The following is an 18,210-nucleotide window of genomic DNA, read 5'->3' on the forward strand; positions in this document are numbered from 1 at the left end:
ATGAAAGGGATGGTGAGCGCTGAGCCTGCAAAGAAGAAAGGTGTCGAGTTGCTTCATTTACCCAAACAACAGCTACCTGCAGATCGTCCCTGGCTGCTTGGGGGTTTCTTCCTATCTGTGCACTCCTGATAAAAGCTGTGCTTTTTATGCTGCCAGTCTTTCCTGAATGTCTGCGTGGAGCTGCTAAATCACAGATTACAACGTGTAGGATATCGTTCTCACCATCTCCCTGACAAGGCAGCATTGTTTCTTACAGGACAGATGGCTTACAAGATACTGATCTCTGCCAAGGGAGCAGCACCGCACTGTCTGCAAAGTGGCTCTAAAGTGACTCTGAAAGCAACTGTTTTGGCATTAAGATTGAGACTGAGGATAAACCACACCGAGGAGCAGGCCGTGTAAGAAGCATCACTCTCAGCAGCGTATCAAGGAGCTGTTTCACCCCAGGAGAGCAGCTTTCCCCAGGGTTGTGTGCCCCCCTAGCTGCTCACAGTCTGCACGACTAGACTAGATTACAGTCATGCCATGCTTGTCACTTCCCTGGGAGTCTAGCCACACTTGCCGGGGTTTATTTTCAGCCCTAAGCTTTGGGAGTTCAATAATTATATGAGAATGTGTTCTGGGGAAAAAGAAAAAAAAAAAAGTTTCTAGCCTCTGGGGTGTGAAGTAAAGAGTGTGAGTCACAGAGTGAACTTCATTGATGCAGAAACCAGACAGAAAGTGTCCCAAATTCTCTGGGTTTAAAAATCTCCTAACTTTAAGCCAAAGTTTGCAGATTTGAGATGTGGGACAGAGATAGGAGAAATGGGCCTTGGAGCCCATGGACTTGGCAGTACTAAAATCAGAGAATCACAGAATCACAGAATCATAGACCATCCTGAGCTGGAAGGGACCCACAGGGATCATCCAGTCCAACTCCTGGCCCTGCACAGACACCCCAACAATCCCACCCTGTGCCTGAGAGCGTTGTCCAAACACTTCTTGAGCTCTGTCAGGCTTGAGGCCATGCCCATTCCCTGGGGAGCTGCTCCATTTGGGGATTCCAGAGCTTCTCTGCAGGCCACTGACCTCCTTCTCTAAGTCCTTTCCTGGCTGGATAAAACTCCAGCATGATCCGTGCAGCAAGGGATGTGTCTGTGCTCTGCTCTGGTAGCAGGTCAGGGCGACAGTGGCATTTTGTACCCTGACTCAAGCCCACACATTCCAAGGACTGCCTGCTCTGCTATTTATAAAGCTAAAAGGGAGTTATCACTCAGCCAGCACAGCGCAGAAGCATCACTTGTGTTCTCCATGAAGGCAGTTTTGTAAGTCCATTAAATCATTCCAGCTAGATATCATCCACCCTTGTTCACACGGAGCCACAGAGCATCCCTCTGACTCAATCCAATAAAGCAGCCACCAGTTTAACACCACTTTTGGCAGAGGAGAAATGCATTTCTGTACATGCCTACTTAACAGCCAAGGCCTGCTGAAGCTTCTCTGCTGCAAGACACCTCTATTACTGCCACGCTGAGCTTAAAATCAGCTGAGAAAATATGTTACACACTAGAGAACTTTATTTAAGCACAGTCATAACTGTGGCTACAGACAAAAATGCAAACAGAGGGGATATCACCAGACAGGCACTATTTTCAAGGGGCCCTCCTCCTGCAAATCCCTGCTTCCTGACACAGCTGGTTAGGGAGCCCTGAAAAATAGGAAGTACCATCACCCCCGTTTTCTAAGGAAAGCAGAAGGAGACGCTTCCAACTTTTGAGAGAATATCCAGGGCAGTAAAGAACCTCGTTCCACTCCACACCTTAACCACTGACTGACAGCTGAACTCCTTGTGGAAGACTGCAGAGGAGAGTAAGACCTCCCTGCTGATGTTTTCCCTCCTGATGTTCTCCCTCAAACAAGGCACTGGAGCAGCAGATGTACAGTGATGATGCACTGCTGGTCTCTTCTGACAAGCATTGTTCTTTCAAATCCTCATTTTCCTTTGGTTTCCTCTTGCTTTTTCATCCAAAAGCTTCCGTCCTCGATGGCTCTGAAGGGTCTGAAAATTCAGGTGTCTGATGCTTAGACAGCTACAGGAGTTAGCAGACAGTCTGGAAGGGAACAAAGGGCTTAGAGAGGTTTGAACAGTCCCATCCATCTCAGTGAGGGGTTTAATCCTGGGGCACGATCACTGCTGGTGACAATTCCAATCCTTACATAGGAGAGGAGATGGAAAGTTACCAGTTCCCATTATTTTCCTTTTTAATATCCTTATTATCCTTTTTACTTCCATGCCTGGGTGATGTTTGAAGACACCCCCACCTATTTTGCCCCTCCTAAAAGGAGCTACGTGAATAAAACTTGTACAAGAAGTGAGCAATGATTAAGGTGTTCACTGAAACATGGGAAACAGACAGAGAATTTAAGTAACTCTGCAAACTGCTGGAGGGACCACTGCAGCTGTCAGACATCACTTGGACATGGTTTCACCTGGCACGTGTTACTTTTCCAGCTTTTGTTTGCTCAGGCTGACCCCACTCCTGGACTCTGAACCTCGTCCTGCTGTGAACACAGTGTTCAAAGTTGTAATCCTCCCTTCCCAGGGCTATTTCCAGGGTAGCAGCTCTCAGCACTGACTGGAGGCAGGAGTGCCAGGCTAAGATCCCCCTGCACAACCACCTGAGGATTCCTGCACTCCTCCACAGCTCTCGGGGGGGCTGGGGAAAGCAGCCTAACCACATCCAGTTCCTCACAGATCATTAGGTCCGTGGCAAAACAAGCAGAATTAATGTGTGGGAAATGAGATTAGTGCCCACCTCTGCCCTGACTTTGGCTTCTCATGTCAGTGAAGTGAAGGGCCCGGTGTTCCCACCAGAATGGAGCCTGCAACAGAATGGGGTCTCTTAGAAAGCACACCCCATCACACGTGGCAAAATAAACTGTGGGTGACATCCCTGAGGTGCCTGGGAGCTTCTCTGGGGTTGAAAAGTCATCAGGACTCTAACTGGGACTTTCAGCAGCAGCATTTGATCCATCTGACAGTCCCGTCCCAGTGACGTGGCCAACTGGGGATTGTCCCACTGCCTTTCTGGGCGAGCAGCTTTTCATACCTGCACTTCTGTTTGCTCCTCTCATTTGGTTTCAGGGTGTGTGGCACCACAGGTGCCTACAAGCAAGCACAACCAGAGGCCCTGCTCTTGGTTGCTGTGACAGGAACCTGTTCTGTTCCTAGAATTCATTTTTTGCTTCTTCCCCTATTCAATAAATGTCACTGCACAGCTCTCCTCTTCAATATACTGTCAGCACTCTTCTTTCCAGATACAGAAGAGCAGATAAAATGTCTGATTAAAAACAGCTACAAAGGGCTAAACCCAGCTTGTACAATGAGCAAATGGCAGAGATATTAAATGAAGACCTGGGGATTTTTTCCCCTTACTCTTTCAATGGGCATTGGCATCATGACCATCTACAGCTCTGTAATTTCAAGCTCTGTGGGTAGTTTTACACATTTCCTTGTTCATGTAATTAGCTGTTAGCATCCTTGAACATTGTCCATTAAATTTTATTACCCACAATCTAGTTTTCATAGAAGAACAGCAAAAATTACCACGAAAATAATATCCATGAAAGACATGTTACATGCATCATCACAAGGGAAAATTGGGACTTTCCTCAAATTCCAAGCTGTTCCTAGACAGACTGCACGATTGATTAAAATACTGAGTCTGATCTTGCTTCTGTCACAAATCTAAAATTAATTCTTTGACTCTTTAGGATTACCCTGCATCCCTGCTAGCTTAATTACATGCAGGACTTAATTTGGACTCACCAAAAGTGTTCAGGTTCACAATTTCCTCAAAACCTTATTTTTCAGGTCTCTTTCTGTAACTCCACTAAAGGAATGGGTTTGTATTTAGTAGCTAGCTACCTCTAGTATATGCATGAAAAAAACCTAACTAAGCCAAAACTAATTTTTCACTCTGATGAATTAAAGCCAAATTCTTCTCAACATACTGAGGTTATGTTCCCTGGGTCCTGTGTTTTGAAGTGCCATGAAGGACCTGGTTTTTTGTTTAGTGTTACAGTAGTTGCAGCCTATCTTTCCCCAGCTTCTTCAGCCTGTTTCTCTGAGATTTCCCTCCCCTGCTCATCAATTACCTTTGCTAGCACAGCTCTCCAGTGGGAAGCCAGATTCAGCACCAACTTTCCTGTCCTCTCCAGCACTCTGAGGAGCCCTTGCATTGTGTTTTCTTAGCTGGATCTTGCTGCCAGTGACGACCTCTTTTCAATTCTGTCTACAATGTGTTAGACCAAATTTGCTACTTGCTTTCTTCACCCGCCTTTGGCCCAGGTCTGATCCTTCCTCCCAGAGCTGCAGCTCAGGTCAGTCTTTACTGATTTCTGGTCAAACCGCAGTGGAGTGGATTTTACCACCAGCAAGCACCTCTGACAAGCACAAGCACTGCTCTCTGCAGAACAGAGCCAAACAGCCACGCTCTACCCAGGCAAGCACGGAAAACTACAGACAGCAGCCATGCCCTGATTTTAGGTACTGCAAAGTCAGCTGCTCACCTCTTTGGCTCTGTGTGAGCACAAGTACTTTCTTTCTCCCCACAGTGAGCCAGGGATGCGGCTGCCACTGCCCATCCTACAGATCCCAGGGCAAGGAACTCATCCACTCCTCTGTCAGCCCTTCTCCTTGCAAGAGGGGGTGTTCCAGCTGGAGAGAGAATTGGTGCAGCTCTTAAATGCCTCAGTTCAATCCTGTGCACTGAGGAATTTCTCCTAAAAGACACACTCAGAGTCTCCTGCAATTAACTCTTTCCCTGTCAGCTTAGTAAGGATCTTCTATGGACAAATCCAAGCATTTTGTGTTTGTTAGTAAATTGTTACTTGAACAGACAAATTTGCTTTTTTCCTCCACTGGTTTCCCCTGGATTTCCACGATGAAGAGGAGGAGGGCTAGAAGCCATATGGGCTCTACCCATATTATCATGGTAACTACAGCTCTCCCCTCTGTCCTGCTTCTGCTCCAAGCTCTACCTTAAAATAATTAAAGGTGCTGCTTGCTGCTGACCCGACTGACCCTGGCAACTGCTGGGCATCACACCCTGCACCAGTCACTGCTGGTTTTGCCCCCTCGGTCCTGCAGTGGGAAGGTGGCACTGCAGTCCTTGTCCCATCCCCAAGGCCAGGCCTTGAGGCTCCAAGTGCCATCTATTCACAGCATGCAATTTGGAGGGATTCCAAGTTGCAGATGCTTCTCTACCTTGAGTCTTTGTTTTTCCTCCTGGTACTCTGGATTTTATTTCATCCCTGAGGTCTCTCAGAACAGTCCACCCTCGCTCAGTCATGGATGATTTATTTTCCTTAGCAAAATCAAAGTATTTTGCTAAGGGTATATTCTGCACCTTGAAATAGGTTTTGGTGGGACTTTTTTTTTATATGAGGATTATTAACCAGTTTCCCTTTATTTGTGCTTTGAGTTTTCTGTGGTGTTTTTAATGACAGCAGCACTCAAACTCACTCTGAGTGTGCTGGGTCAGGTAAAGCAAACAGTGTCCCACTTGTGAGATGCCCTCTGAAGCCAAAAAACCTGCTCAGCAAATCATCCTGCCAGGCCCAAATCTCTGCTGACTTAGCCAAGAAACCTTCCAGGGGAGCTACAGGAGCGAGGGGTCTGGGTGAAAGAAGTTGGGCTCCTCCAAGAATTCCCCTGTATTTCAGGAGAGCTCCTGAGGCCCCTTGTAAACCCTTAGTAGGGCAGTCCAGACTGTCACACTGTGACTGACAACAAATGTCACTTGGCTGACATTTCAGGTGGGAAAAAAATCAAATGCTGTCCGTGCGTTTCCCATGTTCCTTTCTGGACTTCAACTTTCTACAAAAGAAAATGAGGGGCAGAGACAGCTCTGGGGATGCTGCACTCGTGCCAAAGATCCCACAGCCTGATCTGCTCACAAACACACGCCAACACTGCACCTGACAATGCCACAGAGAGCGAGGGGAAGTTTCAGCACACCTCAGGAATGTCCTTAAAGCCTGGAAAAGGTGACAGCACTTAAACAAACACACACACACACACCCCCTTCATCCCTTCCTGGGATTGTCCACTCTGGTTTGTGCAGTGCTGGACACAGCACCAGCCACAGAGCCATCCAGCTCCCAGATCTGTTCCCGACAATGGGGCTGGTTCAGAGCAGCAATGACACCTCTGTTGCAGTGCAGCAGGAGGTTTGCACTTGCTTAAGCTGATAAATGCAAAGTCAAGGTGACTCCACTTCGTGGATTCCATTAGCATCGGGCTGCAAATCCTGAGGGCACACGGTGAAGCCTGAGCAAGCAATATCAGCAACGGCAGCCCTGCAACCAACGAAACCACTGGGAAAATCCTCCCTCCTCACACAAGGAATGCGGGACCACATCACCAGGGAGTGTTTGCAGCCTGCTGGGCTCAGGGCAGAGGCACCGAACACACCGAGGGAACGAGGCATGAATATTGCCTGTTAGAGATACCTCCTACATGATATTATTACTTTCCATTAAATTGAACAAAAATACCCAGGTTCTGGAAACAGTGTCTCATTGTAACACCTGCATGATTGGATGAATAAATCTGTTTTAATTAACTGCCTTTTTTATAGTAGGCTGTAACAAAATATTGTGAGAAAGTGAGAGGCTGATAGTTGGCTTTGAGATTTCAAATAACCCTCTCCTAATTAAGTCTGTATAAATTTATATGGCATCTCAGAGCAAGAAAACACTTAGACCAATCCATTCTTTTAACTTCCTTTCCTATTTTCTTTTCTAGTGTTAGTTATTAATTTACTATGCTCTTCCTTCACATTGCTTCAGCCAGAGCAGAGCCAAATTCTTTCGAATGCATTTTGTGCACTCTGAATTTCACTTTGCTTATGCAGATCCACTTGTCTTAGGGACTCCAGTGACAGAACTCCTAATTGCATGGCTAAAACTGAAAAGAGAAGTCACTATCCTGGACTCCTTCCTGCTTCGTTGCACTTGTGATGCCATTGACTAGACTCTCCAAATTAAAACTCTCCTGCAGCTCAGCAGGGAAGGTATTGCAAAGCTTGGGAGCACATCAAAGCATCTCTGTGCACTGCTGCCCGTTTCATGTCCCACCAATGTGGTCTGTCACCTGCTGCTACTGAACTTCTTCACTTCTCAGCCCCAAAGCCTGCTAAGCTTTGAGTTAAGTCTGTTGTCACTCTCACTTTTGGGCTCTATCTCCCCTCCTCAGCACCCCAAAAAACAGGAAAAGAGAGCAATGAGGAGTATGTCTCTATCCATGCATCACCAGTGCTGTGCTGGCCTTGGGAGTGTGTGCAGCCTTAGGAGGAGCTTTAGAACCAAGTAAAGCACAAATATGGACCAAAGCAGGACCATCTTCTGGTGCCTTATATATTTGTGTGCAGAAATTGGGTGTGGGGTAGCAGGAAACACTGAGGGGGCTCTGCAAGGACTGTTTTGACATTACCCTGGAGGGTGGAGATGCTCAGGTCATGGCCTGTTCTTGGGCTGTAACAAATACAAACAGGATTCACTCTTGCCACAATCACACACTGCTGGGTTTTAGTATTTCCTTTGAACAAAAAGCTGTGCTTTTCTGTCCCATAAGGTCTCCCCAGCTGCCCAGACATGAAAGGCACTGTCAGCAGTGCTCCTAACACATCCTGGCTGGTCTAATGCCAGCAGATGATGGGTTTCCACTAGGAACAGTCCACTACTTCGTAGCATCCATCAGTTCCCAGGGATTCAAGCACTCATGCAAAGTGCAGACTTGCTCCAAACACCTACAAAAACAGAGATGCTCCAACTAAAAAACCTGGTATTCAAACACCCCTTGTGTCTCCAGCATCTCCACTGCACTGAGCTGGTCCATCTGGGATAGGAAAATTCCGCAGTCTGACTGAGGAGGCTGTTTCCAGAGTTCATTTTTCAGGTGCAGGACATTCTCTTTAGTCGCAGCTCTTGATAATGATAATTGATCCATATGATTGGATTGAACAAGAGTGTTGGATGGAAAACATTAGATTGGGCCTCTGGTTCCAAACCAAGACAAAAAAAGAATGAATTTAAATGAGGCATGAGTAGGTCTCCTTATGTGTTGGTTAATTTGGAAACAAATCAGTACTTTTGAGCAGCATCAGTTATCCACGATACTTACAAATGATCTTTCCTATAAAAGACTTCCCTTCCACTGAAGAACTGCCCATACTCTTCCCTTTTTATATCTGAAATCTCAGTTCTTTATGACTCGATTCCCCATTTGGTACTCACAAAGGCATATTCTGTATGCTGAGATTATAAAAGATGAATAAAATGGGAATCCATCCATCACAAAATCTACACAGCGGGATGGTGCCCCTCGTGTATCCACATTTTTAGCAGCACACTGTTCGTTTGCTTCTGAGCTAATAAACTGCACTCAGTGACAGCTTTGTGTGGCACAGCCTCAAGGAAGGCACAAACCTGGCTTGGACTTCTCAATCTTGCACGATCACGGGTGTGCTGCTGTGTTTCTCTTTCCCTGCCTATAAAATGGGTAGAAATGCTGCTAATCTATCCTAACTCCTCACTAAGAGGCTCAATCCATAAAGCCGATTTAAGCTGCAATATGGGCACAGTAATAATGCCATTAACATACTTCAGATTTTCCGGAAGTGAACAAGAACTGAAAGCCTAATTCGATTTCTTAATTTTTTTTTTGAACTCTGCATTCTCTTCATAATGCTTCAATATTTAAGCACAGGAACGTGCTCTGGACCAGCACTCAGTGCTGTGTGGATGCTCTCTCTGCGTGCTCCAGCTGTGCCCACTCAAGCCTGGTGATCCCTTGAAAAGGGAGAAAAGCCCACCCTTAATGTGTGTAACAGCTCTCACCTTGCCAGTATGACCAGAGGACATCTGAAAAGGCTCTCAGGCTCAAGCATCAGTGTCTGGATCAAACAGAACAGCATCCTGTGGCTGCCCAAAATTTCCTACAGGCATCACGGAAAATGAGAGACCAATCTACGAGCTGGCAAAAGCATGTTTGGCCAAACATCCAGGAATGCCTGAGCCATTTGCAGAACCTGAATCAGAGTCTGAAATGCCCATAAACAAGAAAAAAACCCCATGTAACATTGTTGTTGCTGTGAATAATCTGACAGCAGAGGTTTGACAGGTGTTTGTGGTCTTATCCCGGTTTAAATGTTGGAACAATCAGGCACAGGATCCTCTCACAGCCTAATAACCAGATTAAAGGACTCTGAGAGGGGCTCTGCAGCAGGACTGCAGGAATCACACCTCTGTGACTCTGAGCAACTCCTTAGTTCCCTTCAGCTCAGCCTGTCACCGTGCAAAACAACACACTCAGCTTTTATCCACCCATCTCTAACTCTGTGCTTCCCAGGGGCTGAGCCTGAACTCCTGCCCAAACTTCTGGGCTGAGTCAGCCCCCATTCTGGGAGGGACAGAAGGATGCTTCTGAAGAGGTCACTGGCACGAGTCAGGTGTCCCTGCCCTGCACACACACCTCTGGTCACTGAGGGGAAGCTCTGAGTGCAGAAGCAGGAAAAAGCACCTCTGATGCTAAAAAAGCAAAGCCACAGAACAGCCCTGAACTGGACTGCTCTGCACAGGTCAGTGACACAGGAGAGGGAGCCTTGTCTCCAGCTGATTTTTGCAGGAGAGAAAGATTAATCCCAAAATGTATGGGAAGGTCATGGCAGCAACATCGCTCTTTTATTACACCCCAAATGCTTCACCCTGAATTTTGGTGCTATCACCTACCATGCCCTAAGAAAGAATAAAAATAAACACTTCAGAGGACAGTGAGAACATCTGAAATAAAACATTATTCTTCATGCCCAGATCTAAATCTTGCTAAAGTCAGTGGGAATTTTTTCATTTCCCACTGCTGCTTCTGTGCTCACAGAGGGGCCCTTCAGTTTCCACCAGCAATTCAACCCATAGCCAGTCCCAGGACTGGTGAGAGAGAAGAGGCTGATTAGAGTCATGATTCCCTTCAGCCTGGCAAGAACTGGAAATTCTGAGAATTTAACTCAGCCTTGGACTGGAAATGTCCCTGAGCAGGAACCAGGTAGAGCTAATAACTCTGACAAATCTGATCTTTATTCCCTACAGAAAGAGCAGTGTTGGTGGCCTGAATCTCAGCCTCTCCTTGTCTTTCTCCAGCTCTCTGCTGAGAGATTTAACTGCCAGGCTCTTGGATTCTCTAGATGCTCCTCTTTGCATAAATAATTAAAAACTTTGGGAGCTTGCTGACTGTTGTGCTTGAAGACTGGAGTGACATACCAGGAATCTGTAAGATTTTTGTAGGACGAAACCACCCATTTTAACCATTCATGAGTACATTCAAATCAAAAGCAAAATCAGAAGACAACTCAGAAAGATCTGCTCATCTTTGTGCTCCCTGACCCACTCCATAGGTGTACAGCCAGTGTAAATGAACTATTTTTGTCTGGAGATTGTCCAGAAACCTTTGTACATAAAAGACTTCTAAAACACCTCTTCCTTTCATCCACTGCAGCATCCTGCATTTCTTTTCAGCCAAGCTACTCTTCATCCTTCCTTTTCTCAAACTATTTCAGTCAGCCAGGGGTTCATGTGGCTCCTGTGGACAGCAATGGGTTTATTTTTGGGAGGGGTGCCTACCCTTCCCGATTCCATTTCGTGCCAGTAGCTGAAGTGATGGCTTGTTGACTGCTGATATTCATACTCCTGTCTTTGACAGGCAAGGCTCCCACTCACCAGCTGCTCAGCCTGTTTGATTAGGTTACAGACAGGGTGCAGGGAAAGCTGCAGGAGATAATGTGGAAGTGAAGATGCTCCGGCTGTGCGCAGGCGCGGCTTTGCAGGACCACAACAAACCTCTCCCAATTCCCAGAGTGATCCCAGCAGGGAGCTCCTATGCACACCAGCACCAAGCCCCACGGGTGGGGAAGAACTCAGGAGAGCTGGGAGGGTACCACTCCAACCTGGCATCAGTTCAAGATCCAGAGGAACCCACAGACAAATGTCGGAGCATTTGCCCTAACACCCCATAAACACAGAGCTCCAGGCTTAAACAAAGATGTGCATTTTAAGGCAGAAGTTTAGACCTTGGTTTAGACCTTAAATCTGAGAAGCCTGGAGCCCTTTTCCCAGCTACAGAGCACCTCCCTGCCCTGGTCTGGGTTCAGCTTGTGCCCCTTAAATCCATGGCAGACAAGAGGGACTCAGGGTCTATTTGGGACAGGGACGTGGTGCCTCTCTCCTCTCGTGCATCCAAGCTGGCCATGGGGGATCAGCCAGGACCCCAGAGGAGCTGCTCTCCCTGCTGAGGAACCAGGAGGCTGCTGGAGCACAGGGCTGTGTCTGGGCAGCCCTGTTCCCTCCAGCAGGCCCTGTGGAGCCACTGGGCACAGTCAGCTCCAGTATGGCCCTCACAGACTCTCCCAAGAGGAAGGTTAAGTCTTTGTTTTCTTGCTGAAGAAATGGGATATCGCAGGAGAAGCAAATTTTTTAAAGATTCTTCGGAGGCTCAGTCTGCTCTTCCCAGATGAGGATCCCCTGATGGTGTTATACAGGACAGAAAGACCTGGGTAAAGAATTTTCACTATAGTCCCTGCAGGGACTTTGCATCTTTTGTTCAAACATTCTCTGTGCTCTCCTGCCCTCTTCCATAGATCAGATTTTGCTTCCTTTGTCCACATAACCTCTTCTTTTCAGTTAGAAAATCCCTCTCTTGCAGCAGATGCTTCTCTTTGAATCAGCCTTCCCAGCAGTTCCTCAGGGACCCACCTCACAGCCCCCTGTCCATTCAGTCACTGACCACGTCCCTGCTTCCAACTTGACCTCACAGGAGAAATGGGTGACAAGGCACTGGCATCCTAGCAATCCTTCTTCCTCTTGTTCCTATTATGAACAATTTTAGGGCATTAGGACAATTTTATAAACCTGGAGGTCTTTCCACCTGGAAACTTTCAAATACCTCAATACACATAACACAGAGATTTCCATTAACTGCAGCTCCAGGCTAAGTAAGAGATCAGCACCTCCATTTCATAATGCAGCACAAACCAGAATGAACAGGACACAAAGACTGGATGAGAGAGAGGAATTATTTCATCTTGTTGTCCCAGGCAGAGCCCTGAGCCCCAAATGGCTTCATCCTCTCACTGCTTTTGTCAGTAAGGCTTCACACAATAAAATTCTTGCAGCTTCCTATGTTAATCCATTAATGCCTCTGAGAGCAGGCTGAAATCTCTACCCTGGTTATCATTCTGGAACCAAAATGCCCAACAAACACTTTTCCATAAGCTCTATCCTTCCCTCTCTATTTTCCTGAGCAGAAAGTGAATTGCTGTTTTAGCAAGCTGGGGAAACACAGGAGTGGATTAAATCCATGGTCCTTCTATCCCAGGATGCCATCTGTGGTGATGGGCAGCAGTCTGGGTGCCCTTCTGCACTCTCCCTGCATCTGGCAGTTCCAGGGAGCCAGAGGTTACACCCAGACCTGCATCTTTCCTATCCTCTCTCTGTGCGTTGTGAACTCACCTCATGTTTTTCAACCTGCTTATGCTTTTGCCCTCCACAGTATCCTGCGGTAATGAGCATTACAATTTAATTAGCAGACATGATAGGGAACCTATCTGACTCTATTCAGGTGCTTAAGCCAGTCTTGCCCAAACAGTGAATCAGACTGCTCTCTAAGGATGCAAAAAGGGATGCAGGACACGTGAGAGGGGCCAGGAAATTGCTTCAGTTCTCACTGGAACATGTTCACTGAACGTGAAGAGGGAGAGGGAGGGAGAGAAAGGAGAAGGGAGTAAGGACAGAGCAGCTTCCTGGCTTGAATCCAGAGACTGAGCTGAGAATAAATAATAATACGTGTCTAATGAGCTGACAGAAACACCCATAATTCCCATTAGCAGAAACCATCCTGCTGCCTAAGTCAAGTCTCCTATCATGGCCACTGTGACCAACACGATATAAAGCCTGTGCTCTAAAGAAAGTAAAAAAAGGAGAAAATGAGGACCCAAGTCTACCTGCTACTCATACACAGAGAGAAATATTCCTCATCTCTCCAGTTCCTCCCCTTCCCAGCCATCACCTCACAGAAAACACTGCAAGGATGCCATACCTACAGCCACACTTCACTTGTGGACTACTCACTGCTTTCCAAGGCAGGAAATCTCAGCAAGAGCACAACTTTTGTGTTGAAGAACTCCACACAACACCACAGCATCCTCGTTACCATGATGGTAAAAGTGGCCAAAACACGAGGCAGGTTATCCAGCAGGGAGGCAGAGCTCCAGGGAACTGATCTTCATGCAGCAGCGGGAGGGGACCAGCCCCAGCTGTCCTCATTTCAACTCTGGATGCCAGCACATTTCTTGCTTCCCCAAGAGGGAACTTAACCTAACTTACCCTGAAAACACACTGAAGCGGAATCGCTCCGACAGCTGAAAGGAATAACAATCCTGCTCCAGCTTTGCAGCCACTGCAGCTCCCTCACACAGGGACAGCTCCATCCTCCCCTGAGTCCTAACTGCACTGGGCCTGGGCATGCAAGAGGAGCTGGCTGGCAAGATGCTCTGTTGCAGTGATTTGTGCTTACTGGCCATCTCCCTTGGCAGGAAAATCAGCTGAGAGCAGCCTTTGCCTTGCTCTGATTTAGTGCTTGTCCAGCTAAGAAACCCACAGCTGTTTAAAAGCCACTGACCTGCTCTGGTACTTCTTAATCTGAACCACAAGCTGGGTCTGGACCCTTCTGCAGTTATTCATACCAATTCCACATTGCTCTCCAGGATTTCAGGTTCAGATACTTTCAGGAATCACTTGCTAGCTGGCTTTTTTTTTCCCCAAATTGGGAAAGTAGAGACTACCATCCACTCCTGGCAGCACCTTGTCTCTCTGGAACAGGCAGCACATCTGGTTCCCAGGTCTCACCCTCTGAAATGTGCCAAATGCAGGTGCTGAGATGAACCTGCCCACCTTTGTACCAGGCTGTCAGCCCAAGCAACTGCAAAACTCTGCTTGTGTGCAATCCTTGCATTTAGGCACTCACTCCATACAGGTGCCTCTCACTTCCAGAGATAAAAGACCGTGGCAAATCCAGACCCCAGTTTTTGATGGTTGCATCCTGTGCTGAACTTGGCGATCCTCGCTAAACATGACTTTATAAATGCCTCATCCTGCAGGTTGGCTTTTTTCTGCTCTCCTCATGTTTTTCTTTCTCTGTCTCTAGACAGAAATGATTTACATGTTTGTTTACTCTGAGCTACATTCATCTGAGTCATTCAGCAACCCTCTACCCACAATCATATTACAGCAAATTTGGAACTGGAGTCTCAGGGAGTGAATATTATGCTGTTGTCAAGATGAGAGTGGGGGGCCATATTCTGCCACTGGGTTTCAGGAAGACCTGACTTTTGCTAGAAACATGCCAAAATCCAACAGCCTCATAATCCCCTGTATTCTGCATTTCTTTGGAAAGAAGGAGAATATCCAGGCAAATAAATTACTCTATATTTACACCAGTTACAGTGTAACAATTAGTAGGATTTGGCTCATTTTGTACAAATTATACTACTGTACTTGTAGGAATAATCTATTCTGTTTCAAACTAATTTTAGCCACCCTTGAGTGCTCTTCCATCTGTTGTAGGGAAAAAAAATTATTTGCACATAGCTATTGTGAATTTTCTTCTCCAAGGTATGTTTCCAAGAACTACATCTCTCAAAAAACAACGTAATCATATTATTAGCAAGACTCATAGCTCAGCTGACAGTACCTTGTCTATTAAATCCCCAACATGAAAAGACCTCAGAATTGACATTCTAAGGATTTTTTTAAGGTTGCCTGAAATAAATCTTTGCAGAAAGCAATCTGATCAAAGAATTTTGAGCTTTGCATTACCTTTAACGCAATTCTAGAAGCTATGCAGAGATTCTACCAAAGCAGAAAGAGGTTATGGAAAGTAACAACACCTTTTAAAAAATATATTACAAAACAAATGAGATATCAATACACTACAGTGAAAGCGATGCACATTAAAACAGAAATCATTCTCTCAGAAGCCCAGTAATAAAAATAAGGAATTCTGTTAGTGTTCTATGCACTCACAAGATATATTAAGACTGATCACAGCTTAGTCTCAAGCTCAAGTCCTTTTCCATCCAGCTTCTCTTCACTGCTTTACAAGAAAAAAAAACAAACCAAGACCAAAAACCAGCACCTAGACCTTTTTCTTTACTTTTAATGCTAGAAATGTACTCTGTAACAGTATCTGAGGCATAGTTCTTGCCTGGGAAGACTTGCACCTAGCTGGTAGTGTACTGATCCCTGCTGTACCTGAGAATAAAAGTAAACCAGGTGGAACAGCAAAGCTCCACCACAGAGAGCAGCGGGCTCACAGCAGGCCAGGGGGGTGTCATGGTCAGGGGAAGCACCTTCATGTCTTCATCCACCACTCACATCTTAATGACTCTGGGGCTGAAGTGTTTCTTCAGCTGATAATTACTGCCAGGTTACATGCAGGGAAACTGGGAGCGAATACTCATGAACTGAACAGGGTGACACATCTGCTAACACCCAAATGGGGAGTGCTTTTCTGCCTTTTCTCGAGAAACAACACTACATTTCTTTACGAGGGAGTATTAGTCAAAACCCCAGTTCCTTTAGTCTGCTTTGGAGCTCCCTGAACAGGCATTTGGCTTCAGTTCCAATAAACTGCCTAAAGATACCGCTTCAACTTCTGAAAAGCATTTTTAAAGCAGCAATACAGTAATTTGCATTTACACAGTACCTGCCTGGCTGAACAGTGTTTTCAAGGGCTTCTGAGCAGCTTCACGGAGCCCTGGGAAGCAGTGACACAGGATATGCCGTAATTAAGGAGAAGGCAATCAACACCGAGGAAGACTGAGAGCCTTGCCCAGGATCAGGCAGGATGTCCTCAGAACAGAAAAACCCTTCTCAGCTCTCCCGTGGGGACAGGCACAAACACACAGAGGCACTGTGACCATAAAGACAATCCTTTTCCCAAAAAATCTTTCCTTCCAGCTTTGATCCCGGTGGGTCTCTTCCTACTCGGGATATTCTGTGCTCCTTGATCACCTCTTGCATTGTGCACAGGGCACTGCATTACATAAGCTTGGCTTGCTTGCACGGAGATGCACCGGGCACAAAACTTAGGGTTTACATCTGACCGGCAGAAAGATCAAATATTTTTTACAGTACAGTGGAAAGTTAAGAAGAAGTGGTCAAACAGACTGGGAGTTCAACGTGATGCTGCTCGAGAATGCAAGACTTGGTACGTGACTGTTCAACCATGTTACCTTAGAGCATGGAGAATTTAATGGGAGACTTGCACATTACCATATTCATAACCATGACTAACAAATCTGTTGTCAATGCCACCAAAAATATCACACCAGCAGAATGTTTTTATACCAGAGAGACCACTGAAGTCACGGCTCCATAGTAAACAAATGAACTTACAAAGAGTCTTGAAAATCAGCCCTTTTTTCTTTTTTTTTTTTTTCCTGCGGAATTTGATACACTATAAACTGCGAGATGCCTGGTAGTTCAAAGGGGGTCGATAAAAGAGGCATTTTTCTTCTGCAAGCATCACAGCAGAGAACACCCCTCCGGTATCACTGTCGCCTTTCCCACGCTGAGGGCACGTGGATCACCCAGACGACTTACAGCCAGGTCAAGGGCTGCCCGAATGAATAACAATTTAAATCGGCATTTAACCTGCTCCGCGAGGGTGCAGGTGGTCGGTGCGTGCTGTCGTTTAGGGCAAGGGCAGACAAAATCCAGCACCGTCCCTCGGGATGCGAGTCCCGGTGCTACCAGCAACTCCCGTGGGGGAGCGCGGCCCCGCATCCCGTCCAGTCCCGCATCCCTCCCGGCTCCGCATCCCTCCCGGCTCCGCATCGCTCCCGGCTCCGCATCCCTCCCGGCTCCGCATCGCTCCCGGCTCCGCATCCCACCCGGCCCCGCCGCTGGCAACTTCAGCGGGAGCAGCGCTCCACGCCGGGGCAGGCGGGTGCCGGTGGCTCCGGGGGATGCGGGCACGGAGCGGCCCCGACCACCCGCGCCCGGAGCTCGAGGGCTCGGGGCTCCAAGTTCCGAGAGTGCCCGCCGGGCTCCCGGCCCCGTCCCCCCGCCCGGTGCCCCGTCCCCGCTCACCTCCGCGCCGCTCCGTCAGGCGGTACCCGCCGGGGTGCCCTCGGGCCCGGGGCTCATCCGCGATCCGCCGGGCGCCCAGCGCCGCGGGGCGCGGCCGCCCCCATTCCGCCCGCCCGCTGCCCGGCCGGTCCCTACGCCGCTGCCCGCGGCCCCGCGGCTCCGCGCCGCCGGCGGGCAGGGCAGGGCGGCCGCCGCATCGTGCTCCGCGCCCCGGCGGGCAGGGCTGCGACCGCCTCCCCAAAAAACCCCCGCCGGGAGCTCCCCGCGCTGCTCCCGCCGCCTCCGCCCGTCCCTCGGCGGCAGCCGGGCCCCAGCCGAGCGGAGCGGAGCCGAGGCGAGCGGAGCGAAGGCGAGCGGAGCGCCCGGGCACACGCCGCGCCCCCCGCACCCGCTCACGGGCACACGCCGCCCCTCGCGCAGAGACACCCGCCCCGCACACGCACACACCGAGACACACACCCCGCACAGAGAAACACACCCCACACAGCCCCGCACACCGACACACACCCCGCACACGGACCCACAACCCGCCGAGAGAAACACACCCCGCACACCGACACACACCCCACACGTCGAGACACCTGCCTCGCACAGCAACACACACCCCGCACACAGAGACACACACCCCACACACAGACACACACCCCACACACCCCGAGACCCCCGCCCCGCACACACATACACCCCGCCCCCCCATTACACACCCCACTCAAGTGCGGGTACAGCCACACCTCACACACCCACACACCCGCACACACCCACACACACTGGTTTGGTCTGGGATGGAGTTCATTCTCTCCCCAGTGTCAGGTGCAGGGCCGTGTGTTGGGTTCGGTGTGAGGATGGTGTTGCTCACAGTGCTGTAGCTGATGCTGAGCAGGGCTCACCCCAAGGCTGTTCAGTGTCCCATGCTCTGCCAGCGAGCGGGTGCACAGGGAGCCAGGACAGAGCACGGCCAGGACAGCCAACCTGAACTGGCCAAAGGGATGCCACAGTGTCCTGCCCAGTATGGGAACTGGGGGAGCT

At 48.4% G+C, this 18,210-nt stretch overlaps 1 protein-coding gene across 1 annotated transcript in view; it reads right to left on the reverse strand.

Annotated features, from left to right (window-relative positions):
* Positions 1 to 17,272, reverse strand: part of TRPC5 (transient receptor potential cation channel subfamily C member 5) — a 96,676-nt gene extending 79,404 nt beyond the window's left edge. The window contains exon 1 of the mRNA XM_032124104.1: positions 17,185 to 17,272. The gene's annotated coding sequence lies outside the window, so the exon portion shown is untranslated. The remainder of the gene's footprint in view (positions 1 to 17,184) is intronic.
* Between the last annotated feature and the right edge of the window lie 938 nt (positions 17,273 to 18,210).

Source organism: Corvus moneduloides, chromosome 14 (genome assembly GCF_009650955.1).
Source record: "Corvus moneduloides isolate bCorMon1 chromosome 14, bCorMon1.pri, whole genome shotgun sequence".
Lineage (NCBI taxonomy): Eukaryota > Metazoa > Chordata > Aves > Passeriformes > Corvidae > Corvus > Corvus moneduloides.